This window comes from Macrobrachium nipponense, chromosome 35 (genome assembly GCF_015104395.2).
Source record: "Macrobrachium nipponense isolate FS-2020 chromosome 35, ASM1510439v2, whole genome shotgun sequence".
In the NCBI taxonomy this organism is placed as follows: domain Eukaryota; kingdom Metazoa; phylum Arthropoda; class Malacostraca; order Decapoda; family Palaemonidae; genus Macrobrachium; species Macrobrachium nipponense.
Window position 1 is genome coordinate 29,737,873 of NC_061096.1, and position 20,710 is coordinate 29,758,582.

Here is a 20,710-nt window from a genome sequence, read left to right on the forward strand (position 1 = left end):
TATAACAAAACCTGTAAAAGCATTTATTCAGAAGATTACACCGAATGACTGTCTTTTAACATCTACATGGTTGACTGTCCCCTTACAGTTTACATTTATTCAAAAATAATTAACAGTTTTGCGTTCCGAAGCTATGCATGCTTAAAGCAAATTTTCGCTCTGTTAGTTTAACCAAATTACCTATTCAAGATCACAAGTTCAGTTAACGTTATATTGAAATTCTTATTGCGTTTACATAAGCATTTCCCTTTTTATATTGCAAAACGCAACTGCAAAGTTCTTTCAGTAAATAAAGGTTACTGCATGCTAATACAAATTGCAGAGCAACATGATATCAGGCAAAGCAGACACGGGGCAACTTACAGTTATTACACTACCCAGCACTGGAGAGCGAGAATTGCTGGATACAAGTCAAATGTTTCTAGAATCAGAATAATGCCGTACCATTGAAAAATAAAAGAATAACACAACACAACAGTAATTTCCTACATTGATGATAAAATGCAATAAATTACACGTTTATTCTGCACATTTAAAAGTGGGCTGTCATATTCTTTTAACTTGTTTCATATCCTGCAAATCATTTTAATGGTTGCCAGACAAGATTTAACGAAGCATACATTGCTTTTCCCTTACTGTCTCATGCAATGATAAATACCTGTACCTAGAAATATGCTAATATACATACACACACATTATATATATATATATATATATATATATATATATATATATATATATATATATATATATAGTCAGCTCCTTGCCTGTTATACGTGACCCACCACCACATTCGACTATCATCAGGAGCCTTGTAATTCAGTGCTTAAGTTGACAAAGGCATATCTTTTCTCGCTAGGATACAGGTCGAATTGGGCTCTTCCCCCTTATGGCTCCCCCCACCCCTTGTGAGATCAACGGGGCAATTTACTTTCTTAAAACAAAAGGAAGTCGAGAACCCATAAAAATTATAACAATTCCACTATTACTGCCTACAGAGAGAGAGGAGAGAGAGAGAGAAGAGAGAGAGAGAGAGAGAGAGAGACCGTAATGCCAAGCTTTCCACTTACCTAATGCTACAGCCTGTGAAAATAACCATAAGAGTACGGTATAAACACACACACACACACACACACACACTCTCTCTCTCTCTCTTCTCTCTCTCTCTCTCTCTCTCATAAACACACACACACACACAGGCGGGCACAGATCTCATGCACAGAAACATTCCTTGCATCCGAAATAAGCCCTCTCATTGCGTATGCAGAAAGAAATGCACTGTTGCATATCATATAGTTTATTTTACTTGAAACATAACAGAGGGTGTAACTACTCACGCATACGTCCTCCCACCTACACAGCCCTCCCACCCCCTGCCCCCCCCCCCCCCCCCCCACCCCCCGCCCCAAACCCATCCCCAATAAAATTGTCATACTGGTATTACGACAAAGATTTTTTCAAACTACGAACTAATGTCAAATAACTTCAAATGTAAGAGAGCAAAATGGCAGCACTAAGTCATTATATACAGATTAAAGGAACACTATTGCAAATTAATCTCTGTGTTAAAAACATTATAGACATCGTAATCTAACTTTTATTGTTCTTCTCTATGCAGATTTGTAATGCAGTATTATCGAAATCGGAATCAGCGAAAGAACATAAAGGAAAATATTCATTGATAAATATAACAGAATTTCCGAGTACGGCAACTAATGCATGCGCTATTTGTAGTGCTTGTCAAAAATAACTACTGTATAGGAAGAAATGATATCCAGATGACAATGATCACTTCAGTACTCGTAGGCAATGAAGGTAACAAGATTCAGTTCATGTATCAGAATTCACTGAGACAACTTAGAATTGCGGAATATGTAGTTTCCATGAAAACTTTAGACCACAGCTTACTTAAAATATTTTAAACATATTTTCGACCTAAAACAATCAATCAAAGAGAGACTTAAAATACCAGAGTCTGCAGCTAAGATAACTGTTCCTTTCTTTAACACCGTCAGTTCATCTCTCTTAACGTTACTGTTTTCCTTATCAGTTTGTGACTTCCTGTTATTCAGAAATGGTTTGCTGCTTGAGAGTAGAAGAAGAGAAAGAAACTTAAGAGAGAATGACTATAAATGACAGAGAGAGAGAGAGAGAGAGAGAGAGAGAGAGAGAGAGAGAGAGAGAGGTAACCCATAAAGATCAGGTTGATAGCATGGTTAAGATACTTGTAAAGAGAGAGAGAGAGAGAGAGAGAGAGAGAGAGAGAGAGAGGAATGGGATGAGGGAATGTTTATTCGATATTAGTAGAAGCAAATACGAGAGAGAGAGAGAGAGAGAGAGAGAGAAGAGAGAGAGAGAGAGGGGGGGGGGGGGGGGGGGGGGGGGGGGGGGGGGGGGAGGAGGAATAACAAATGTAACAATGAAAGCTAACAGAACGACTGCAGAGGAGACAAAAACCCATAAATTTAAAGAAAGGATTTTCAGGGATATAAACACTGACGAGAGTGACCATAAAACAGCATGAAATGGAATGAAAGGGGAAAGGGAAGATTAGGGACAACCTAAATTCGAATGGAAAAGTCGGGCGATTTTCGCAAATTAAATGATGGAATTTCAATGAATTAAACAAATTAATTATAAGAATTACCAGTTCACAATGAGACTGGGAGATCGTCACCAAATAAAAATGTGGTGAAAGGGAATCCTATTAGTTTATTATTTTATATTCATTATTAATTGCAACTATGTCTGATTACTTTTATTTTGCACGTCAGTAATATATATAATATATATATATATATATATATATAATATATATATATATATATATATATATATATATATATATATATATATATATATATATATATATATATATATATATATTATATATATGTGTGTGTGTGCGCGTGTATACATACATACATACATACATACATACATATATATATTAAATATATATAAACTACATATAAACGTATAATTATTTTAACCTAAGGCACCTTGTATACAAGTTCCTTCAGAATGCTATACAAAATTTCAATTTTATTAACTGTTATATTTAGTAAAGTAAACCTACTTACGTTTACCCAAAAGCTTTTCCACCATGTTCACCGTGTCCTTTGCCGTTTCTTAAGATATTTCGCTGACATCAGGTGTAAAATCACTTCCTTTCTTAGTTTTCTTTATGTATTTTTGACTTGCAAAAATATCGTTCCTAAATCTTACATTACCTGCTATTTTCCGATTATAATTTCTTAAACTGGTCCAGTTCCATAAATCTACAATTAAGCGTAAACAAAGCATCACCCATATAAATGGTTCTTGCAAAATACAGGTAATAAATTATCTCTGATATAGGTGGAAGGAGGGTACTATAAATCGCAATGAATATTTCTGTATGCGGTTGGGAGAATCGCCCCTTTTTTACTCCAACGAGTTTACAATTGGATGATCAGGGGCAGATGAAATATAGCCTTAATGGATAAAATGAAATGTGGGAAATGTGATTTACGGCATAAATGTTCGTTGTTTTCTTAATATTCTTACCACAGAGCTGTTAGGACAATAAAAAATGTAAAAACAAAGATATAAAAATATGCATAATACCCCCCCATTAACGTGAACATTCATTACAGAAAGTCTAAAATATTCGATTTATGTACATAAAAGACTTGTTTTATATCGCAAGGTAAAATGGTTCTTTGCTGCATTTTTTTTTTTTTTTTACCGATTCCCATGGAGGGAGTTTATCCAATCACCCTTTCATGTTTATCTCGCGGAGTGGGACAAATTCTATTTGCGCCTAGTAAGTCATGCATATTTTCTCAAAAGGCTATTTCGTTCACTTAACTGATGTACACAAGTACTAATGCATGTATACATACAAGTATCTATACACAGGCACATACACAGATACATATGCGTGTATATATATGAACGTGTATATATATATATATATATATATATATATGTGTGTGTGTGTGTGTATGTATATATATATATGTATATATATGACTGGTAAAAATGTTCTGTAACAACAGAATTCCATCTAATAATATTAAAGGAAGATTATCAGCGGGGGTGACCTAAATTGGCTTACTTGTGGACGGATCTCTTGGTATAAACACCACCTTTTCTGTAAACTTTTCTCATTCATATACCTGAAGAGAGAGACAGCAGTCTCTGAAATATAGTACTTTTCTCTCTACATTTTGGTGTTTTTATGGGCTCCTTTTATTAGATATATATATATGTATAAAAGCAGTCCCCAGTTATCGCAGACTCTGTTATTGGCGATCAAGTTTTATGGCACTTGCCTAGCACCATAAAATCAGCAATTTATGATGCCATAACAGAACGAGTTCTGGTTATCGGCGCCATAAGGGTGCTTATGGCGCCAATAACCGGTTATCAGCACCATAAGTGCCATTATGGTGCCATAAATCACTGAGTTTCAGTTAATGGCAGTTTTTGCTTATTGGCACACCCCAGAAACCGGACACCCTCCTGATAACCACGGACTGCCTGTATATATAATCTAATCTTTAAAACAATAGGCCATTGATACGTTATTACGGGTTGCTTCAGAGAAAACACAAGTTGACAGCCACTGTCACTTTCACCCTTGATCTGTTGAATCATGAATCTGTTTAGAAAAATTATCCCAGCATTAGACGCTTTTGGGAAATTTACTCTCTTCTATCTCACATGTGCTCTCATGGTTCCTGGAAGTTATGGTCTTTACATTCCAATAATCTCCTCCACTCTATTTGCCCAGGCCTTCTAAAGATTTTCTTTTGCAGTGTAAACCCTTTTTAATTACCGATTGTTCTCCATTCTTTTACAAAACCAAACCAGCTCAAATTATCATGACACATGTTGCCACCAGTACTAACCTTTTTACCATTTCTTCATTTCTCAACATTTCGATCCCTCTTATTCAACTTGCACTTTCCAAACACTTCTTCTCAGCACTCAGCAGTTTCACCAGTCTTCCAATTAAAATCCAGGCCTCGCTCCAGTAAAATTGGTTTTGTTTCAATATTACCCGACTCGCTGCTTCACAATTCTTTCCATCTTTAGCTACATTTATTCCTTAATACCTTTACGACAAATTCCATTCTTCTCCCATTCCTCTTAATTAACATTTGCTGCTCCACCTTCCTGATTTCCATCTACCATCATAACCTTACTCTTGATAACATACCATCCATGAAATCACAGTTTTTAACTACATAACTTCGGGTCCTTTCCATTCTCCAACCCTTTCCGTTGCTCTTTGTATCTCCAGCAGTCACTTTCACAAGTATTCTAAAACTTAATTGACTTGCAACATCTAGTCAAAATTAATGCCGTCCGAACAGAGCTGCATTCTCTTCTGACACCATCCTTCTATTTGCATCTTTTCTTTTAATATTAATTTACCCACTATCTCTCCTCTCGGAAGTGGATTCCCTAAATGTAACTCTCCTTCTCCCAGCAACACTTCAAATTCTTCGATAAATTCTTAATATGGTCAAACTTTTCCCCACTTACTTTGTTGGTATCTAACTTTTTTATTTTTTTTATACCATTACTACATGACCATTTTCTTTATACCACAGAAACTGTATTTCAAACAATTTTGCTTTTCCTTCGGTAACCTAACCCTCTAAATCTATCACCCAACAGCCTAATAATTCATTCCGATATTTCGGCATGTTGCAGTACCATCCTTTATTTTAGCTTTGCCCACACAAACTTCGAGACAATATTAGTTTAGATTCATTTTCATTCAACTTGTCTTTATGCCCCATATTCCAAACTTGATTATCAAATTCACTCATCTTAACTATTACATCGCAGGCACATTTTCACACCATCCTCTCCAAATAAAACCTGGTTTTATCTTCTTTCTGACATTAGCCAGATGATTTCCATTAATACTTCCAGTTACACTTCTCACCATTACACCAATCAACTTACTTTCAATCCGCTTCGAATTAGCTTGAGCGTAGAACGAAAGAGAAATAATTGAAAAAGGAAAAAGGAATTTTTAGTGAAATTTTTCTATTACTTTGTTCTGATCTGTATCTATACAAAATGAACTTACATAAATACACAAACACACAAGCATACGTATATATATATATATATATATATATATATATGATATATATATATATATATATATGTGTGTGTGTGTGTGTGTGTGTGTGTGTGTGTGTGTGTGTGTCTGTGTGTGTGTTCATTCCTACTCGATATAAACGCATGAATAAACAAACAAATCATTGGAATGTGCGAAAGGATACTCCTGGTACATACTCACAAATTATATTAGTGTTAGGTTTTGCTTAAGAGAAAAATCCAAATGCAGCAACAACAACTGATACAGCAGCAAATTTCACTGTCTATTCAGCTGTATAAGACTGCGCAAACCACAAAAGAATTAGCCCACCTTCCACTCTATCACTGATCTATTACTCTTTAATGCAGTAATGAACATTTTCCAAAAGAAGTTCTGAACGCTGCAAAAATTAATCGATATCATAGCTATTGTGAAACATTCAAATCTCTAGTTATTCGTCATTTTCAAAATCACTGATTTTTTGCTTTTTATGGGAAATGTTTCTTAATGTTGATGAGCACGACGAGTGCAAAAACTTCCTGTTTTTAAAAGCAAGATATTGAAAAGTCAATAAAAACTTAATAACTATATTAAGGTAATATACGTTATTACAAAATGAATGGCAAAACTTGTGCCGTTTCTATTAAACTCGCTCAATCGGGCAAGGAAAGTTCAAGTTCTTTCCCCAATCCATTGAAGAGAATGACTGTATAAAAGCGAAAGAGTTTTTACGCTTTTCATGGCCAATTACGATGAGTGGAAGTGCCACTCGACCTTTGAGGGTCAGTAAAACTTAAGTTTCATTCACGGCTTTATCGTCCTCCTCTTCATTTCACCTACTAGAACAAAGGAAAGTTGACCGTGTATATACTCGAACCACAGACTTTGTATTTGTAGAAAACGGAATTTTGATAAGTAGGGGTAACTGGGTTATTCTCGTAATGTCAGGAGTGTTTGTTACGAAAGCGAAAAATCTAATAACGTCATCCAAGGACAATACCAGGTTATAGCCAGGTCCTGGTTATAACTAAGAATCAGCTAAGAGATTCTTGAGTAAAAAGTTAACTTTATGAGAAGAGTTTGTTATAATAAACTCAGGCAATGAAGGATTTATAAACCACAAGACTGGACTTATTAAGCGAGTTAACAAAATTTACACAGTTATCGATCATCGAGAAATTCAATCATCGATACCACGCGAAGCATAATGACTAAAGTTCATATTTTTTATGACAGTGCAAGAGTGAAAGCAACTGAAGGAAGAAAATTTAATTCTTAGTGCTTGCTTAAGTACATTGCCTCGGCACCTAAAGCACATTTACATACAGTTTATATTGTATAGGTAAATACAGCCGTGGAAACGAGAAAAAAATTAAAGAAAATGAACCATAATAAAGCAATAAAAATATTTTTTATTCTCTCTCTTTACATAGTATACATTTGTACATCAAGAGAACTACTGCACATACATGTGGGAAACGATATGAAGAAATTGACCTCAAATATTTGCATTAATGTTGCAAAGCAGCATTCCTCGGATATTACTGTCAAATACGTTGGGTAAGAAATCTCTGGAATCGCCCGTCGCCAATTTATCTTTCTTTACAGAGATCCCGATTCGGTTCCGAGACCAAAAGCAATTTCAAGATCATTTAACTTTGCCCGCCATCTTTTGTTAGTGCTGATTAAATTTTTCACTGAGAGAGAGAGAGAGAGAGAGAGAGAGAGACTTTTGCAATGGATGAATATAAAGTTGCTGCGTGCGAACTGTTATGAAAGAAAAATCAGAGAACTGCTGAATTATTTTTCTTAAGAAAATCCATACAAGTTCTTCAATTAACATAAATTAGACTACATTGGAGGGTCTACGTTTGAAGAGGTAAGCTTAATATGAAGCAAAACTAATTGTCTTTGACTTCCAAATCAATCTACCACGAAAGAGGAAGCTTAAACGTAAAGAATGAAAAAACAGAATTCTGTCGCAAGATAACGTAGACCAGAAATCGGATTGCTGTTACAGTTACGGTATATATATTCGTGATTCAGTTATATACACACACACACACACAAATATATATATATATATATATATATATATATATATATATATATATATATTATATATACACAGGGGTTCATAAAGTCTCTGCAGTTTGACAAATATATTACAAAAGCTATTCATAAGATATCTTAATCAGATTTGTTCTATGTACTCAGCAGATATCAGTTTTTAATCAAATTGCATTTGTGTATTTCAAGTAGTATACCAGTTGATGAAAGAGGTACTGATAAAAGAACCCCTAAAACGTGAATACTCCTCAAGAAAAGGCATCTATCTTATTGTCGAAGACAACCTCTCAACTAGATGATTGCTTCAACTGGATGCCTTTATCACACTCAAACCAGAAATCATCAAGCGCTGAACCACATCAGGAGTGCCAAACCAGACACCTATAGGTTGGTTCAGAGCGTAAAAAGGTATAGCCTACAAAAGGGCTCAAGGTAGGAGTTGTGAGTGTAAGTAGCAAGGTAAATGTGCAGTATAAAGAAAGACTAGCTTAGTCAGGATCGAATTTTTTTAGGATTCGCCTAGTATAAGTTTAAGAGAATCTAATATAGAATACATCGGCTATCCTTACTCCAAAAGCTCCCAAGTCAGAGCCCAACCCATACTTTCATATGCCTAGCATAACCCAAACTCCCAAGTACCCAACACAGCAACCATGCTGCTAGATATCAAAAGTCTCGACAGCTTTAGTTTCCAGGAGGATCCTAAATCTGAAGGTACAAGATGGAAAAAGTGGATAGGCAGCTTCGAGATTAATCTAACAGCGCTGGGAAAAATTTATGATACGCAGCAGAAGTCTTTATTACTTCATACTGCTGGTCCAGAATCTAAGAAACAATTCAATGCAGGACACAATTGCAGGGCTCACAAAATATTTTGCCTCTCCTGCAGGTAAGTATACTTTGAACGTCATCAGTTCAGACAAACATCACAAGCACAAAGTGAGGCAATTGATTCTTTTGTAATTAGGTTAAAAAAATTATCTATTACTTGTTAACTTGTTGCATTAGATGATAGGCTATTGGAACAAGTTATAAAAAGGAGTAACCCTCATCACCTTATCCTCTCCCACAGGTTAGAGGAAACAATAAATGTAGTTGTAACGTATAACACCCAAATTGGGGATTTTACAACACTGGCAATGTAACTGGAGACGAACTCGACAGAAAAATGGGAGCACTAGCCTACAAGATAAGGGTGCAATATAAGGAAAAACTGACTTAGCCTAGTTTGAATTTTATTAGGGATTCACCTAGTTTAGATTTAACAGAATCTAATCCTATAGGGTGCAATATAAGGAAAAACTGACTTAGCCTAGTTTGAATTTTATTAAGGATTCACCTAGTTTAGATTTAACAGAATCTAATCCTATAGGCTGGCCTAAGTCAATATGACCAGTGGTAACCTACCCCTTACTTCCAGGTGCCTAGCCTAACCCGAACTCCCAAGTACCTAACACATTAAACATACTGCAAGATATCAAAGGTCTTGACAGTTTTAGTATCAAAGAGGATCCTAAATCTGTGAGTAAAAGATGGAAAAAGTGGAATGGCAGCTTGGAGATTTATTTAGGAGTGCTTAGGAAAATTGCAAATCGGCAGAAGATTTTATTACTTCATACTGCAGGTTCAGAAGTTCAGGAAGTGTACAACACTTTGAATCTAACAAATGATTCACTGCAGGACACAACTGAAGGGGTCACAAAACATTTTGCTTCTAAAACCATAAATACTTTGAATGTAATCAGTTCACACAGGCATCACAGGTACCAGGTGAGACAATAGGTTCTTTTGTGACTAGGTTAAAAAATTTAACTGCTACTTGTGAATTTCTTATACTAGAAAAGAGGCTAATGGAGCAAGTTATAGAACAGAGTAACTCTCAAGAGCTACGAAAGAAATTGCTACAAGATAAAAAGCTAACCTTGCAAAGCATTCTGGAGAAAGGAAGACCTTTAGAAATGACTAATAATCAATTAAATTTTAGAGTAGGCAAGACTAACAAAGACAGCAGTAGCCACGTATATAAGTCCAGTGGCATATTAACAGAGTAGCCAACATGCAAAGAAAGGACAAACACATCAGATAAGTAAACCAAGACCTTGTATATCCCATTAAAACAAGGATAAACCTATAGGAAAAATCAGTCACACAGGTACACAAAAATCCCAGAAGAAATCATGATATAGATGTGGTAGAGAGGATCATTATGGCAATAACTGGGATAAGTTTTCAGTGTCAGGTAATAGGTAAGACATGTAATAACTGTAGCAAACCAGAGCAAACATAAGCTTGGGTGCAGTATTAGCGCATGAAATACCAAATGGTACAGAAAAACCTATAGCTTTTGCCTCATCATTATTGAACAAGGCTAAAGGAAACTACTCACAAATTGAAGAGGAAGCATTCGCACTAGTTTATGATTTCTATGGTAGGAAAAATTTCACATTAGTTACAAGCCACAAACCATTGTTGATGATTTTAGGTCCAAAAGAAAGCTTAACTATGTTAGTAGCAGCACAACTGCAATGTTGGGCGATTACATTAGCTGCATATGATTATAATAGAATATAGGCCAACATCAAAGATAGGTAATGCAGAGGCATTGTCGACATTACCTGTAGACAAAGCACCAGAAGAGCATGATAGAAGTATGCTTTTTATTTCTGCATAAACTATATACAAACTTACCTATTACATCTAAGGAAATAGCACAAGATAAAAAAAAAAAAAAACTCAGAACCCTAAAAAATAATGGAATTTAATTACAGGCAGAGATATCTGTGCAGATGATGGAAATTGTTTACCATACAAAGGCATTTGGAATGAAATGAGTGTAACATAAGATTGTATTCTGAGAGGATCAAGAGTAGTGATTCCATGTCTTTAAGATGTAGAGTTCTACCAGCAATACACGCAGATCACCAAGGTATAGTCAGAGCCAAATCAATTGCTAGAACTTAAGTTTCGTGGCCAGGTGTTGATAGGGCCATTGATAATTTAGTTAAGAATTGTATAAAATGTGCATGGTAACAAAATCCACAAACAACAAGAATGCACCCATGAGAATTACCTACATATATATGTGGCAACATGTATATACACAGATTTTGCAGGTCTATTTTTGGGATACTCATATCTGATTTTAGTAGATGCATATAGGCAAGTAATTAGCCAAAGATTATAATAATGCAAACTTCATCATTGGTTGTAACTATAAAATCATTCATGTCAATCTTTGCAACACATGGTTTGCCAGAAAGAACAGTGATTGAATATGTGGCACAACAACTAGATGACCTTCAACCAACCATCATTTTCTTGCAAGATGGAGCACTACCACATTGGGGACTGCATGTGTACCTAAGTGATTACATAATAAAAATATGGAATGTTATTCCATATATATAAAAGACTAAAACTAAAGAGGTCAACCAGATTGCTTGCAGGAATGGTGCGGAATTGGGGATAATGCGTCAGCTATGATAATTGCTTTCCCAGGTAGATATCTTAACTTGGCTCCAAAGACCTGAATGATCATTTGCCACCGAGTTCTTTTGGGACTGTGATTAAAGCCTTTGAAAAAACTCGGTAAGTGACTCATGGTCAGTAAGGACTTTAATAGGATAGCCGTAGATTATGAACTTAAAATGTACTAGTGAGTTAACGATACCTAGCCCTTCCTTGCCTATTACTGCATATTTACTTTCAGAGGGCTTTAATTTACGTGAATAAAAAGCTATAGGAAAGAACTGTTTATCATATTACTGAAGTAGTACCCCTCTTATCCCTTGGTCTGAGGCGTCTGTTGCAATAAAAAAAAATTCCTTATTTAAATCAGGGATTTTTAAGTTAGGTGAGCTGCATTATTCCGCTTTTAAGATATCGAAAGCCTGTGATGCTTTTTAGACCATAATAAATCTACGCCCTTCTTCGTAAGATCTGTTAAAGGAGCTGTCATGATTGAAGAGTTACATATTTACATACGATTGTAATACCCACTACAGCGCAAAAGTGCTGTATCCCCTTTTTACGCTGCCACCAATTTTAGGGCTGTTGCCTCGTATAATAAGGCGCCCTATGAGGTAATGTTAGACTTGCGATAATCTTACGCTAAGTCGGTTGGTATTGCACTTCCATATTCATTGGAGTGTCTTGGGGTTTGTAGATCACTTACGAAGTCGGTATTATCTTCTTTGGTTATGACGACGATGTGTTAAACTCATGATGATTTCTTTCTGATGTGAGGTTCTTAGTAGAAAACACGAAGTATAAAACATGTCCATGGCTTCCTAAATCAAATATTTCTAGACAGGAGGATTGGAAGGGATGGCCCAATTCACTGGCCACCTTGTTCACCAGAAAACAAACCCCCCTGGACTTCCTTCTATGGGATCATGTTAAAGATATTGTGTGTCGAAGAAAATTACAGGACATCACTGATCTCAAGAAAAACATATACTGATGACAATGCCATCACTAATGAGGCTATGCTACAGCAAACATGGCAAGAAATTGAGTACAGTCTTTGTGTGCTTTGTACAACTAATGGTGCCCATATAGAGGGGTATTAAATGATGCAAAAAAAAAAAAACTTCAATATCTATGCCTCATTTTTTAATAATTTCCACATACTTGTCTGTTCATTTGCTTTTGTAATATATTTTTCAAATTGTAAAGGGACTTTATGGACACCCAGTATATATATATATATATATATATATATATAGATTATATATATATATATTTGATATATATATATATATATTATATATATGTATATAAAAAATATTTAGGACACCTTGTATATATACCTCTATATATATATATATGTGTATATATTGGTGTGATTGTGTATACATTAAAATTATAAATATACTGGGACACATACCGATTTTTCCGGAGCTGTGTAAGCATGCGAAAGATTCGCTGTTATTTGTTATACATAAATGAACCATTAATCTTCATATTTCTTTCGTGGGAGTGGTTAAAGAACTTGCATGCTCAGGCATGATGATACAGCAAGTCCACCATGCTCATGCACATTATGCGTCCTCAAAGCATGTCCCGGTATACTTTCCTTGATTAAACCCTCTTACTTTTCTACAGAATTTTTTCCTGGGCAATATTTTCCTACTGATTTTGGACCTCGCATCGTGGAAAAAAATATATATATATATATATATATATATATAATATATATATATATATATATATATATATATATATATATATATATATGAAATCACACAGACACACATCACATACACGGACACGTGTGTATAATGTGAGTGTATATATAATATATATATATATATATATATATATATATATAATTATATATATATATATACATATAAACACATACACGAAATTACATATATATATATATATTATATATATATATATATATATATTTATATATATATGTGTGTGTGTGTGTGTGTGTGTGTGTGTGTATAGCAACACACATATAGCCTATGTATATTATGTACATGTGGTAATGTAGTAAATTAAAAAAAATATCTAGTGCCCACGATACTGAAGCTAATGCATGGTAGCCCAAGTTATTGTGTTGTCCTAATGCAAAACTGACGGAAGCATGAATAATGTTCCTCGATTCTCTTATCAAAATAAAATGTAGTTAAATTTATGCCCGGAATGCTTTCGTTGGAGACGTCCTACGTGAAGGAAAAATTTCTTTAATCTCATGAATATTCAAATTCCGGCACACAACTCATAGATAGACGGGGCTGAGTTTGAAGTTTTTTTCCCCTCCATAATGATAACAGAGTTAGATTCCTCTTCGTAAGCGTCTGAAGTTAAAAACTTCATGAGAGAGTTGCATGTAATAGACACCTAAAGTGAAACCATTACCGAAGAGTCATCAATCCTCAAAATATAATAAACTTTATAGCGCAGGTTTAATAAAATCAAAAATACGTCGACAATAAACTGTTTCCCTAACTGGGGGGTTGGCAAGGACAGAGAGGCATCCTTTTCAGATACGTACATTATTTTAAATTTTGAAATATTAGAAAGAAATGATCAGACGCACAACGAAATTTGGAGTGTTCTAAACTCACCACAACTGAATGGTGCAAAAATACAATCTGTTGAGAAACGGATGTTTATTCTTATTATTATATAAATCATATATATACTGTGCGTATTATTATCAGTAAAACATATTAATGGATTGCCATATATAGGTATACATAATCTCATGTAATTTTATACTAAATACACACTAGTTGCGAGTAAGAAATAGAGAAAGAGCAATACAAATTTCAGGTTTTCCTGAGAAAGGCGTTGTTTTTCTTTTGTTCAGAATTACTGTAAATTGTTTTACGCTGCGCCGTGCCCAGGAAAAAGAGAAAGATAAATTTTATGAGCTGTCAGTAGACAAGTTATGATACTGTTGCACGCTTCGTTTTTACTTGACAACCCTGCCAGTGTGTGGTGCTTTCGTTCAATTACGGAGTTTTGTCTGGGGATGTATGTAGTTGAACTATTTTTTTTTTACATCTGATTATTTTGTGGAATGTCTATGTGTATGTACTATGTATATTCCCTTTGGTGAATTTTGACAAAAGGTAATTTCACCTGAATATTTTAAAAGCGGAAATCTCAGTACTGGGATTACAAATCAAGACAAATAAGTGTCCACGAAGCGCAAAATTTAGATCAGACCCATACTGGTTTACTATTATAATATAGAATTTCCCATTTATAAATGTGGGAAACTTCAAAAACAAAGCCCCATTAGAAATTCAGAAGTTGTTCATGTGAGAAGAATTTCTCGATATAAACGCCATGAAAGTGGGTCACTGCTTGAAGTCTTAGTCGCAACGATTCCCAAGAATTCGTTGCATCAGGAAAGAGAAAATGTATTACATTTGTGACCCAGATGGATGATTTCAGCTGTGTAAATGTCCAAGATTCCTCCCCCGGGGCACATTCATCATTGGGAAAAAGAACGTTTCGTCTACAAAAACTTCCTAGAACAGAAACAGAGGCCTGACTTACCAGTAACAAAATCTCACAATTCAGTTCGAGTAATTCTTGTGGTATGTTATCAAATACTTCCTCGAGACGTTGTTTTAATAATGAGTTCCTAAGCACGAATCCCAGCAAGAGTGTTCGTTTCACTGGTAATATGTCATACATTAGTAACAACGACGTACATCACATTAGTAACAACGACGTACATCAAAGTTATAAGTAATTTCCTCACCGCATACCTTATTGTTACGTAATATATATATAGTATATATATATATAATATATATATATAATATATATATTATATATATATATATATATATATAATATATATATATATATTACGTAATATATATATATATATATCATATATATATATATATATATTACTGATTTGGATATTTCTTTATGAAGACAATGAACAATTCTTTACACTTTTAGTATAAACATTAAAATGAGTTACTAACAGCAACTGTTTTTCTCAGGGGCCGAAATTTTATAATACGACTCCTATAAATAACCCAACTCCTAGCTTAACATTCACCGAAAAAATAAATATACAAATAACTAAAAATAATAAACACGTCTTTGCACAGAATGATACCTTTGGAATGTATCAGCAATAGAAAGGGAAAATTAGATATTTGATCTCCGGCCTCTTATAGAGATTGGGGAAAATTTTACCGATTAAGGAGACCTTTAAAGTGGAGGATCCATTATTATCATTTCTCTCTCTCTCTCTCTCTCTCTCTCTCTCGAACCGGGCAGCCAAAGGAACGTATGAGCATCGTATCTTAAAGAAAACCATTGTGCCTCTGTTGACCTAAGCATTGAATTACGTAGATAATAATAAGCCGAACGTTTCGCGTCGCAGCTGGAGGAGAGAGAGAGAGAGAGAGAGAGAGAGAGAGAGAGAGAGAGAGACTAATCCATCAAAATCAAAACAGGAGAGCCTCGATGTTGCGATCCTCATCCCCGTGGGATATGTGTGGATGACGTCATGATATAGGCTAAGACTTCACGCGTAAGAAAATGTCTTCTAAATGCAAGAGGATTATTTTTAAAGCTGTCTCTATCAAGGAGTGGTGTGTCTTTGAATTTTATAATTGTTATTTACTCTTAATTTCAAAAGTAATATCATGAACTAATTCAAAGATTGTACTAATTTCTTAAACGATAACAGGCAGCAGATGCGTTTTAATCCTATTTAACCCATACTTCTAAGCCGTATGGCAATTATACCATTTTTCATTTTAGCGAAAATATTCCATGTGCCTGTTCAGCATGCAAAGGACACATGTAGAGATTAACATGGAAATATTAAAAACCTAATACGCCTATGCAAAACACTGCCCATGCTTGCGATTAATTAATTTCATTATGAAACCAATTAGAGGAGTGACCAGCCTTGTCAGGCAATGTGGTCATCAGGAAATCATACGAAAAACGTGGTAATTAGAAAAAAATAATAATCAAGGAACATTATGAACCCGTGTCCTTCGTGGAAGTGGTGCATGCAAGGTCAGAGTCGTGTTTTTGAAACTGAACTTGACACAAATTGATCATGTTACGATTTCAATGTGTATTTCGTGAGGTCAGGTGATGGTGGCCTTGTGCCAGTATGGGTCCTTGCACCAACTGTTATACGGTGTTGAAAGGGATATGGTAAATGACGTGGTCCTATGGATTCTGGCCACCAAAGGGAAGACCGGTCATATGAAATGGATAATCATAATATTAATCGATGGAAAGGCAGGTGAATTATGCTTGTGTGTGTGTGTGTGTGTGTGTGTGTGTGTGTTGTGTGGCGATGGCTCTTATCGAGACAAAAAAAAAAAACAGCAATGACTAGCATTTGTTAAAAATACGCATTTTCATTAATAAATCATTACCATGCATTAAGTGTTTACGTATAACATTTAGGTATACCTATACCTTTTGATAAATCCGTAAGACCACAATAACTGTTTAATGTTAAATAGGAGCTAAATCGCTACTGAACAGCTAACTTCCTAGCACAGTAATGTCATGCATTTATAAGGTACTACACTTTATCATGCATTTATAAGGTACTACATTGTCCTTGATAAATGAGTAACCCGTGACTAATTACGTGGTATTAGAATTAACTGAAATACCAATACGCATGAAATATATTCCTAAATTTCACATAAAAACAAACATCGCTCTGCAGGTCATCGGACCACCCTACCCCTATCCCAAACCCACCGCCACCCTTCCCGCTTCCCACTGGCAGGTGGTGACGAGACGCCTCGACTTTGCAAAGCGTCCCGTCAGTTTCATAAGGCCAGACACAACCTACGAAGGAGAAGGATGAGAAAGAGACTGCACCTTTGACAGGTATCATGAACCCAGCCAGCAAGCAGGAAAACACTCATACTTTCTTGACAGATCCTAGCCCTACGACAGACTGAAGCCTGGTGTAACTTATGGAATTAAAGTGTGGAAGATTCAAGCACAGTGACCGTCTAGATATGAGCCTAGCGATCACGCGACATTACATGTCGTTTTACACAGCTGCGAGTTGCTTGCATTTTAAAGCTATCTATCTAAATTAGATAAATAAAAACACCGCGACTACCCAAATCAGCATTCAAAACACATTCTCGGTGAAAAAATATAGATTCAAGCACCGGAACACTTTCAGTAACACCAAACTAACGATAGTATGGAAATGAATTTCGAAAGGAAAGTAAGAAAACGTTAGTGCGCGTCAACATATCAGGGGAAAATAAGATACATCAACGCAGTCCTAATTAGTTCTGAATATTTATAGACCTGCTGAAACCCTTTTGCGAAATGATGGATCTGCAAGTTGGCATAACTTGCGTATATTCAATAAAGTATAATCAAGGAAGCTTTTCGCTCTAGCGATGAAACAGACATAAAGGGACAATTTCCTGGGAAAATCTTCTACACATTTTGGAAATTATTTCATTTTTCTTCTCTAAGATATCATGGTGTGGATGTTATCCCGCCAAAGGGGAAATGGCGCAATCAAAGTAAGTAAGCTAGTAGCAGTTGTAACTGGGCTATGTGGAACATTTACTACGGATAAATCATGAGAATAAGAGAGAGAAGTGGGAAAGTGAGAAACCTGTTCATATATATATATATATATATATATATATATATATCTATATATATATATATATATATATATTAGTCCTTAGTTCTTTAAAACAAGTATGTTTTAATGGACCTTCTATACTTTATATATATAAATATAATATATATATATATATATATAATTTTCACATAATTGCTTTTACATAAGTGCTGTATATATATGTATATATATATATATATATATATATATATAGTATATATAGATATATATATATATTATATATATTAGAAAAACTACCATGTCACCCATATAGTATATGACCCTTATATTTGTTGTTGGTTATTCATTAACGACTTTTGTAAGTACGAAATCAAGTATGTATGTATGCTCTTATGAATATTTTCAATGAACCTTACCCTATCCCGCCTTCCTGTATACCTGTAATCAAGCTTAGGGTATTACTGCATGCTACTGTTTACCTAACTAGACTGAACATACGCAGCAAGCTGAATATAATCTTACAAATACAAGTTAATTTATAATAGTCCGAAGTTAGAAAAGGCATTGCAAGGCCAGCAACATTTGCTCTTATCTCCATTAAGCACCGTTGATAGCCATGAATGATCGAGGGTTACTTTAAACAGAGCAATTATTTATAAATATATCATAATTATCTCGTCGACTGCCGGAAATCTGCAGAATTTTCCAAACAAGCGCGAGCGCGTTCACATCCTCTAAGAAAGCACCGCAGGAAAATAACTACCTAAAACCTAACTGATCGAACAAACGCTCATACCGCAATTCGTCAGACTAGTAGGTTATCTCTTGTATTTCCTTTATACAAATGATAACGAATAAAATATTAAATGAATCATGAGGAAAATGAGTCAAGACGATTATGAAAATGTTTCTGTCAGAGAACATGTGCAGCAAAAAAATACAATACCACTGTTTATACTGATACAAATATTAATACAAATTTTACTACTCACCGTCAACCGGGGAAAGCGACGGCTGTCCTACAGCCTAAGCCTAAGGTATTTCAGTTTCTAATCCTTTTTCTTTCACCAAGTAGACGACAAAAAGGGTTTCCAGAGCTTCATCCTAGATTCATATTTTACCAGGATCGGCCTAATTCATGAAGTTATCAGCAGTCTCATGAGCATACTGATAAAAATGGTGCCATACAAATAAACTTGCATTTTTCACATAGCTTTGCAAACTGCTTTTCATAAACTTTTGTCTATTTACCTAACTTCATAACAATGAGACTAACCTCAATCTTTGGTAGGATCATCAGTATTATGTATTTCTGCAAGACAATCAGCGTCCATAATTCAGCTTTTCTGTGGAATGCCGTGAATGAACAACAAAATGTGCCTAGGCCTATACATTTCCAGAAGTGGTTCCTGCATCACCAATGGTGTACAACCGTTTTGTGGACTTGCTACCAGCCATTTGCTAAGTATATTAACGTTAAGCTTTTCATGTCTATAAAGCAAATTAAAGTGATCCTCGCGCCTTTGAAATCTTCATTTAGCTCATGCATATCCTCAAACTTGCTAAATTCTGCGACTACTGTAAAGGCACAAATGTCTTGACAAGGTCAGCCATCTTGATTATCGCAGCCACCTGCATTAGTTTACAATTACATTCACGTTTTCTCTCCGCAGCTCTGTTTTTCCCATTCTCTTGCTGTTTTCACTTTGTATCACTATTACCGTCATCGGGCGAACCCACGCCAGTTAATTTTATCGCCAAGTAACAACAAATATCCACAAAGAGTTACACCGTTGCACTATAACCAAGGTCTAAACACAAACTAACGCTTGGCAAGTTGGCGGGAACTTAACAGAAGTCGATTCATCAAACCTACTCATATCTCGCTAGTTAGCTCTGAACAATTGTTCGTGACCTATACCGTAATGATGATCCTGGGCTGGAAGGTCAGGATTTTGCTTAATCATCGGCAATTCTCCAAAAAAGTTATTGTCCCGGGTGCATTTGAAAAAGCTTTATCAGTGGTGACGAAAGTAAACTTGTTGTCACGAGAAACAATTGCGTAACAGAAAGATAATCGCCTTAACCAACTCACGCCTAACAATGTAGGAAAGAAGACTTCATCTATTAACACACGGGAGATGTGGCACATGCGCATTGGTGTGACGTGATTGGATGACAACGCTCGAGATATCGTTGGGTTAATGCGATAAATATTAAACTACTTCTCCAATAATGTATTTGAGTGTTTATATGGATAAAGAACCCTCGGCCCTTCTCGCATTAATCATAAACAGGTTGATTGGCATTCATAATGTACCAGTAAAAGCACACGAAAGACGATATTCTCCTTAGATTAAGCACAAACGAACGATAAAGTTTCAGTAGTTACACTGTTCAAAGAGAATACTTTCTTATTCAGACTTTATGTATAGTTT

The 20,710-nt window shown here is 35.2% G+C and overlaps 1 long non-coding RNA gene across 1 annotated transcript in view; it reads right to left on the reverse strand.

Annotated features, from left to right (window-relative positions):
* LOC135208541 (uncharacterized) overlaps positions 1-20,499 on the reverse strand; it is a 462,510-nt gene extending 442,011 nt beyond the window's left edge. The window contains exon 1 of the long non-coding RNA XR_010313188.1: positions 19,265-20,499. This is a non-coding gene — a long non-coding RNA (uncharacterized LOC135208541). The remainder of the gene's footprint in view (positions 1-19,264) is intronic.
* Positions 20,500-20,710: the final 211 nt, after the last annotated feature.